Source organism: Malaclemys terrapin, chromosome 1 (assembly GCF_027887155.1).
Source record: "Malaclemys terrapin pileata isolate rMalTer1 chromosome 1, rMalTer1.hap1, whole genome shotgun sequence".
Taxonomy (NCBI): domain Eukaryota; kingdom Metazoa; phylum Chordata; order Testudines; family Emydidae; genus Malaclemys; species Malaclemys terrapin.
In genome coordinates, this window is record NC_071505.1 from 32,555,910 (window position 1) to 32,563,522 (window position 7,613).

Here is a 7,613-nt window from a genome sequence, read left to right on the forward strand (position 1 = left end):
CTTGTTCTGTCATCTGGTACCACTGAGATGAGTTTAGATCCATCCTCTTTGGAACCCCCTTTCAGGTTGTTGAAAGCAGCTATCAAATCCCCCCTCATTCCTCTCTTCTGCAGACTAAACAATCCCAGTTCCCTCAGCCTCTCCTCATAAGGCATATGCTCTGTCCAATTTTACCACATCCTCCTTGTAGTGTGGGGCCCAAAAACTGGACACAGTACTCCAGATGAGGCCTCACCAATACCGAATAGAGGGGAATGATCACATCCCTCGATCTGCTGAAAATGCCCCTACTTATACAGCCCAAAATGCTGTTAGCCTTCTTGGCAACAAGAGCACACTGTTGACTCATATCCAGCTTTTTGTCCACTGTAACCCCTAGGTCCTTTTTTGCAGAACTGCTGCCTAGCCACTTGGTCCCTAGTCTGTACCAGTGCATGGGATTCTTCCATCCTAAGTGCAGGACTCTGCATTGTCCTTGTTGAACCTCAGATTTTTTGGCCCAATCCTCTAATTTGTCTAGGTCCCTCTGTATCCTATCCCTACCTTCCAGCATGTCTACCACCCCTCCCAGTTTAGTGTCATCTGCAAACTTGCTGAGGATGCAATCTACGCCATTAATGAAGATATTGAACAAAACCAGCCTCAGGACTGACCCTTGGCAGCCTTTATCAAGCAGAGTGCCTCAACTAGACATGGAGCCATTGATCACTACCCGTTGAGCCCGACGATCTAGCCAGCTTTCTATCCACCTTATAGTCCATTCATCCAGCCCATACTTCTTTTATTCTTGCCGACAAGAATACTGTGGGAGACCATATCAAAAGCTTGCTAACGTTAAGGAATAACACATCCACTGCTTTCCCCTCATCCACAGGGTCAGTTAGCTCCTCGTAGAAGGCAATTACGTTACTCAGGCATGACTTGCCCTTTGTGAATCCATGCTGACTGTTCCTGATCGCTTTCCTCTCCTCTAAGTGCTTCAGAATTGAATCCTTGAGGACCTGCTCCATGATTTTTCCAGGGACTGAAGTGAGACTCACTGGCCTTTAGTTCCCTGGATCCTCCTTCTTCCCTTTTTTTAAAGATGGGCACTATATTAGCCTTTTTCCAGTCATTCGGGACCTCCCCCGATCACCATGAGTTTTCAAAAATAATGGCCAATGGCTCTGCAATCACATCCGCTAACTCCTTTGGCACCCTCGGATGCAGCGCATCCGGCCCCATGGACTTGTGCTCGTCCAGCTTTTCTAAATAGTCCTGAACCACAGAGGGCTGGTCACCTCCTCCCCATGCTGTGCTGCCCAGTGCAGTAGTCTGGGAACTGATCTTGTTTGTGAAGACACAGGCAAAAAAAAAGCATTGAGTACATTAGCTTTTTCCACATCCTCTGTCACTATGTTGCCTCCCTCATTCAGTAAGGGGCCCACACTTTCCTTGATTTTCTTCTTGTTGCTAACATACCTGAAGAAACGTTTCTTGTTACTCTTAACATCTCTTGCTAGCTGCAACTCCAAGTGTGATTTGGCCTTCCTGATTTCACTCCTGCATGCCTGAGCAATATTTTATATTCCTCCCTGGTCATTTATCCAATCTTCCACTTCTTGTAAACTTCTTTTTTGTGTTTAAGATAAGCAAGGATTTCACTGTTAAGCCAAGCAGGTCACCTGACATATTTACTATTCTTTCTACACATCAGGATGGTTTGTTCTTGCAACCTCAATAAGGATTCTTTAAAATACAGCCAGCTCTCCTGGACTCCTTTCCCCCTCGTGTTATTCTCCCAGGGGATTCTGCCCTCAGTTCCCTGAAGGAGTCAAAGTCTGCTTTTCTAAAGTCCAGGGTCCATCTTTTGCTGCTCTCCTGGTAAGCTATCTAAAAATGTCAAAGCTTTTAAAAATCAGTATTAATAAAACACTTTCTACTTTCATAGCACTTTACAAAGTGCTTTAGAAGGAAGCTTAGTATTGTTAGCCCCATTTTACAGATGGTGAAATTGACAGTAAGAGTGACTCAAGACCACAAGAAGTCTATGGCAAAGCTGGAAAGAGAACTCAGGAGATTGAATCCTTCTCTGGTGCCCTACTTACTCTCTAATCACCATAAATTACTTAGCAAAAATGCAGATTGGTTAAATTACAGGATTGAGCCTGTTCCCAGATTAGGGTAGAAATGCAAAAAACACACCCACCCACTCCCTGGAAGTATTGTGTCTACAGCAGGCACAGAGAGTGAATTCTGGTCCCTTGAATGTCAGTAGTAAAATTCCCATTGACTTAATTAGGACCAAGATTTCAGTCATGTTCTCCGGGAGCACTCGCTGAGGACAGCCATCAAACAACATAGGCCTTCCCACTACCCATACTAGCTTCTACCCATACCCTCATGAGATTTTACCACATCTGTCCCGGTCTAAAGTCCCTGGTCCTTGTATATCACAGGCACAAGGATGTGTGGGTACAAAATAGGTAGCGAGAGGACAGCACTTGTGCCCTTTCACATTCTTAGCAGCAACACAATGCTAGAAGCAATTTCCAAGAACCTATTTTAAAAATATTTTCAGTTGAGCAAGAATAGTCAAATGTATAGGGTAATAAGTGTTCACTGAACAGTTAAAATGACTGAAAACTAAACTGAAGTTGAAACAATTGGCCAAATAAGGCGCGGACTCACCCTTCATGCAACCTCATTGCTGTCAATCATGTTGCATGAGGTTTTATATCAGTGATTAGTTTGGTCCACATTTCTTGCCTTTAAAAATGTCAGATATAAATATACCATGCTGAGTTGCTACATGCATTGACATCTGTAACATAGTATGTTATTTTCTTGTCAGAACTCACTTACATACTTAAAAAGGCTCTTCCAAGCATGGGTTTGGCAGGTAACAGCCAGCCTCACACAGTGACTCAGTTAGCTAATTCTAGACTTTTAAGACCAAAAGATACTGGGTTTAAAATTTCAGTTTTGTATCATAGGTTACACAAACATCAATATCATATCTTAATGCTCATTTTATTTTAATTTTTTCCAAAAGTTCCTAGTGCTGTTTTGGTACTTACTTGTTGCTTTGTGTTTTACTTTACCCATCACAACTCATACATTTCTTTCTGTGTTTGTCTGCTTTATTTCCTCTTCCCTTCATATTTTATTTCTTGCAGAAGCTTCTCCTTTGCAATTCCTTACATTGTAGACAGATTTGTTTATATAGTAACTTGCACTGTTCTCCAAGGGTTGGTTTGTTGGAAGTGGATGGGGAAAGAATCCAAAGGAGCCCATCTGGAAATCACCTTCATTCCTAGCCCCAACAACTCAGCAGAGATGGAACTCTGCAGAGCCCCACGAAGAGCTTCCATAGGTGGCAGCCAGGGGTATGCTGCAGAGGTACAATTAAGTGCTTGGTTCTCCTCCACGTGTGCAAAATAGAACAGGGTCTCAGTTTTTCAATTAAACCTCACATCAGTCCTGCAAGGTATGAGATCATATGACACAATTAAAGCTGAGAGGTTACATGATTTGCCCAAGGTCACAATAAGTCATCATTACATACAAGCTTAGAACTCAGGGGCTGCCAGCTCCAAGTGCTATCTTAACCTTTATTGCTGTGATGTAGACCTCATCACTCATTTTTTTAAAAAGCCTCTGAAGAAATTCTTCCATGAAACACCTACAATCTTCTTTCTCAACTAACTGTATTTACCCTGACAAACCCTCATCCAACTTCTGGGCTCTACTGAAGGTAACAGAGCTAGGGAAGCTTGATGTTCTTCCCAAAGCTTCCTCTCTGCCACTTAACAAAAATGCTTATATAGGCTTGATATTTTCAGAGCACTATACAAACACAAACTACTTAATCTTTCATTTGCCTGTGAGGTAGATAAGTTAGTATTGTTATCCCTTCTTTTAAAGATATTGAAATAAAGGCAGGAAAGTGTGACATATCCAGGGTACAACCTAGACTCATGAATAGCTATGTCCTGCCCTCTAACCTGGGATGCCCTTTACACTGCTTTGCTGTTGTTGCTTCTCCTCCTGCATTGCTCACAAACAGCCTCTAGCACAGGGATTGGCAACCTTTGGCACGCAGCTCACCAGGGTAAGCACGCTGGAAGGCCGGGCCGGTTTGTTTATCTGCTGCATCCACAGGTTTGGCCGATTGTGGCTCCCACTGGCCACGGTTAGGCTCTCCAGGCCAATGGGGGCTGTGGGAAGTGGCGCGGGCTGCGGGATGTGCTGGCCACCGCTTCCTGACGCCCCCATTGGCCGGGAGCGGTGAACCGCGGCCAGTGGGAGCCGCGATCGGCTGAACCTGCGGACACAGCAGGTAAACAAACCGGCCCGGACCACCAGGGTGCTTACCCTGGCGAGCCGCGTGCCAAAGGTTACCGATCCCTGCTCTAGCATGTAAGTCACTCCTAGCTATGTCTGTGTACACTTGCAAACTGCCAGTCACATTCACGCTTTCATTAGCCCGAATTACTCTGCGGGGTGACCCTAACACACTCGCAATCCCAGACTTTCTGCAGAAGTGTATGTCTTGTACTGCCTAGCTCTCTCCTGGACAATACTAGGTCATACAAAGTCTATCATTTTATTAATAGAAAAGATATGAAGAAATCCTGTTATCCTAAATGGAGTTTCCCAAACACTTCAATTCAAACACACTGGTTCAGATAAAATAATAAATCAAGTTTATTAACTACAAAGAGTGAAATTTTAAGTGAATACAAGTAATGAGGCATAAAAATCAGAAATGGTTACAAGAGCAATAAAGATAAAAGGCAACTAATGTCTAACTTAACAAACTGTGTTAAATTGAAAGCAGTTTCTCTCACCACATGTTCTCGATAGTTTTGCTGACCGAACCTCTCGGCCAAGACTCCTTCTTCTGTTTAATGGATGTTTTCTTTGTTCCTTCTGGTGCAGTCAATAGATGGACAGAGTAAGAGGAGGGGTTCCTTGGGATGTTTGTCTGTCATTATTTCAGTGTCAGTCCCCCTTTTAGAAAATATTTCCAACTGAGATTCAGGAAATAAAAAGTCTACAGGGGAGGCTATCTCCTGCAGGTTTTCCCACCTATTGGAACTGCCTTTGTGCTTGGTGACTCTGTTTACTGCTTAAATGCAACTTAGGTCTTGTCTACACTGTCAATTTACAGCACTGCAACTTTCTTGCTCAGGGGGGTGAAAAAACACCCCCCTGAGCACTGCATGTAGTTCAGGAAGTTTCATTCAATTGGTGAGGTCTGCCTAAACTCTGTAAAAGCTGAGATTTAGATCTAGGAACTCCATAGGTTCTTGCTTATACATAAATTGCATCTAACAAGTAAGGATCTGATTTGGAAGTCCTACTCATATTCATTAGCATTTAAACATACAAGTATCCCAAGTAAAGTCAATGGGACTATTTATGAATTATGAATTATTATTATTTATTATAAATAAATGCTATGCAACAAGAACTGATCCCTAAATATTGAACCCATAAAACTAATGTTTGGCACCAGTTCACACCAAGACCAACAGATTGAAACAAATTATGTGTGTTTTGACCCAACCCGTTTTTTTAATTACATTAAGCTAAAGTAACTAGGAACATTTTCAACAAGTGAAACTTCTAACTTTTTTACAGAACTGTCTACGTAGAACTTCTTGTTTGAGTTGTATAAGATAATGCCTGTGAAACTTCAGCTGGATTGGTTTAATTTTGATAAAGTGGGGAAAAAAAAGAGGTTCTAAACCAGGCTAATAGGCTTGGAAGACTAGCTTCCATAAATTTGACGAGACTAGCATTTCTCCATAATATACTATTGAATAAAGAGTGTACCAGTTAAGACCTGTCTAGAAATAGAACAGAATTACTATGCTTATGCTCCTCTCAAACCCCCTAGAAGCCAAACATCACAGGTGTAAGATAATCTTGGAACTGCTGAATGCATAGCTCATCTACCATACTGATGTATAATCAAGGTCAAAAGGCCACCTTCTCTCGAAATTTTGTTATTTCTTCTCTAGCAAGACTAAAAAGCTGGGGCATCCATCTGATCATGATACCATTTTAAGGTAAACTACAAATACTGTTTGTGTTCAGAATTCTATTTGGTTCCTCTCTTTAAAGAAAGGTGACAAAGTAGAGTATAGGTAAGTATGCAGTATCAGCTTGTCATGCTTATCATGTATCTATTTGTCCTTTCATTTGCCAAATGTATCTGTGTTGCGACTTCTTTGAAGTCAAGAGACTTACATGTGAGAATTTATTACTTGTACTGTGGTAGCTCCTAGAGGTCCCAGCCCATTGTGCTAGGTGCTGTACAAACATAGCAAAGAGTGGTCCCTGTCCCAAAGAGCTTCCAGCCTAAGATAGAAAAGCTAGTAGACTCAAGAAAGAGACAAGGGAGTGCAAGGAAATCATGAGACTTTTAAGGAGAATTTGACTCTTGACTTTAAAACTTCTCCCCTTCTTGGCCCCTTTAGATAATGGGAACATTTATGGACATCAGTCACGGCTCTAAAGTTGCTGATGAGTTTTACATCTGAAGCAGGGATTCTACGCTATATTATATATTTTTAAAAATAAAATATATCCTTTCCAAAAATTACAACATTGCTCTTTGAATAAAAAAAATAGTTAAAATTAATTAAAAAAATAAATCCCTTAGGAAACTTAGCATTCATCAGACCTTTATTTGTCCTGAATGATCTTAACAATGGAATAACACAGACTTTCCACAAAGTTAATATTTATTGACATTTTGTTCATAAACTACATCTGAGAAATTAGCTTGTAGTTAAGCTGTACAGTACAAACCTGTTTACATGCAAATCCGCTTAACACGTGGTAGCACCATGCCTCCCACTGCTACCTATTTAACACGCGAGACTCGTTAACACGCGGTACAGGAACTTGCTATGTAGCGCTACAGATTTGCTCACTAACTCACTGACATAGAAATCGACAGGAAGTGCAGAGCGGAAACGTGTTGTACGTCTTTACTGCTGACGGGGGGAAGGGGCAGCAACGTTAAAGTGCTGCCGCGGCAGCGCTTTAAGGACAGTCCTTTGCTTTGGCAGCGCTGGGCCATCGACGGGGGAGTGCAGCAATGTTAAAGTGCTGTCGCGGCAAAGGACCCTGCAGCACTTTAAGGTCCCTGTCCCTTTTGCCTACCCTTGGCTGCCGATGGGGGGGGGAGGGCAAAGGGAGCAGCTGCCCCGGGGCTGGCTATTTAAAAGGGCATGGGGCTCCAGACACCGCTACCACAGGAGCGGCGTCCGGAGCCCCGGGCCCTTTAAATTGCCACGGGAACCCCAGGCGGCATGGACCAGGTGGCTTGGAAGGGCTGGCTGGGGGATGCTGACCCCTAGCCCGCCCCTTCTACCCCAAGCCCCTCCCCTTCCAGGGGCCAGAGCCGCCACTGCCCCATATCGGTAAGTGTCCTGAGTTACTTTCACCCCTGTGTAATAATAATAATCTTTTTATTAGAGTAAACATTTGAATTTATAGTCTTGCAAAGCGCCATTAACAGATAGGCCTGCAGTATTTGGGACGCTATGAACTGAAACCTATGAATACATATGTAATCCTAGATAAATATATATTTATGTATAGACATCTTAAGA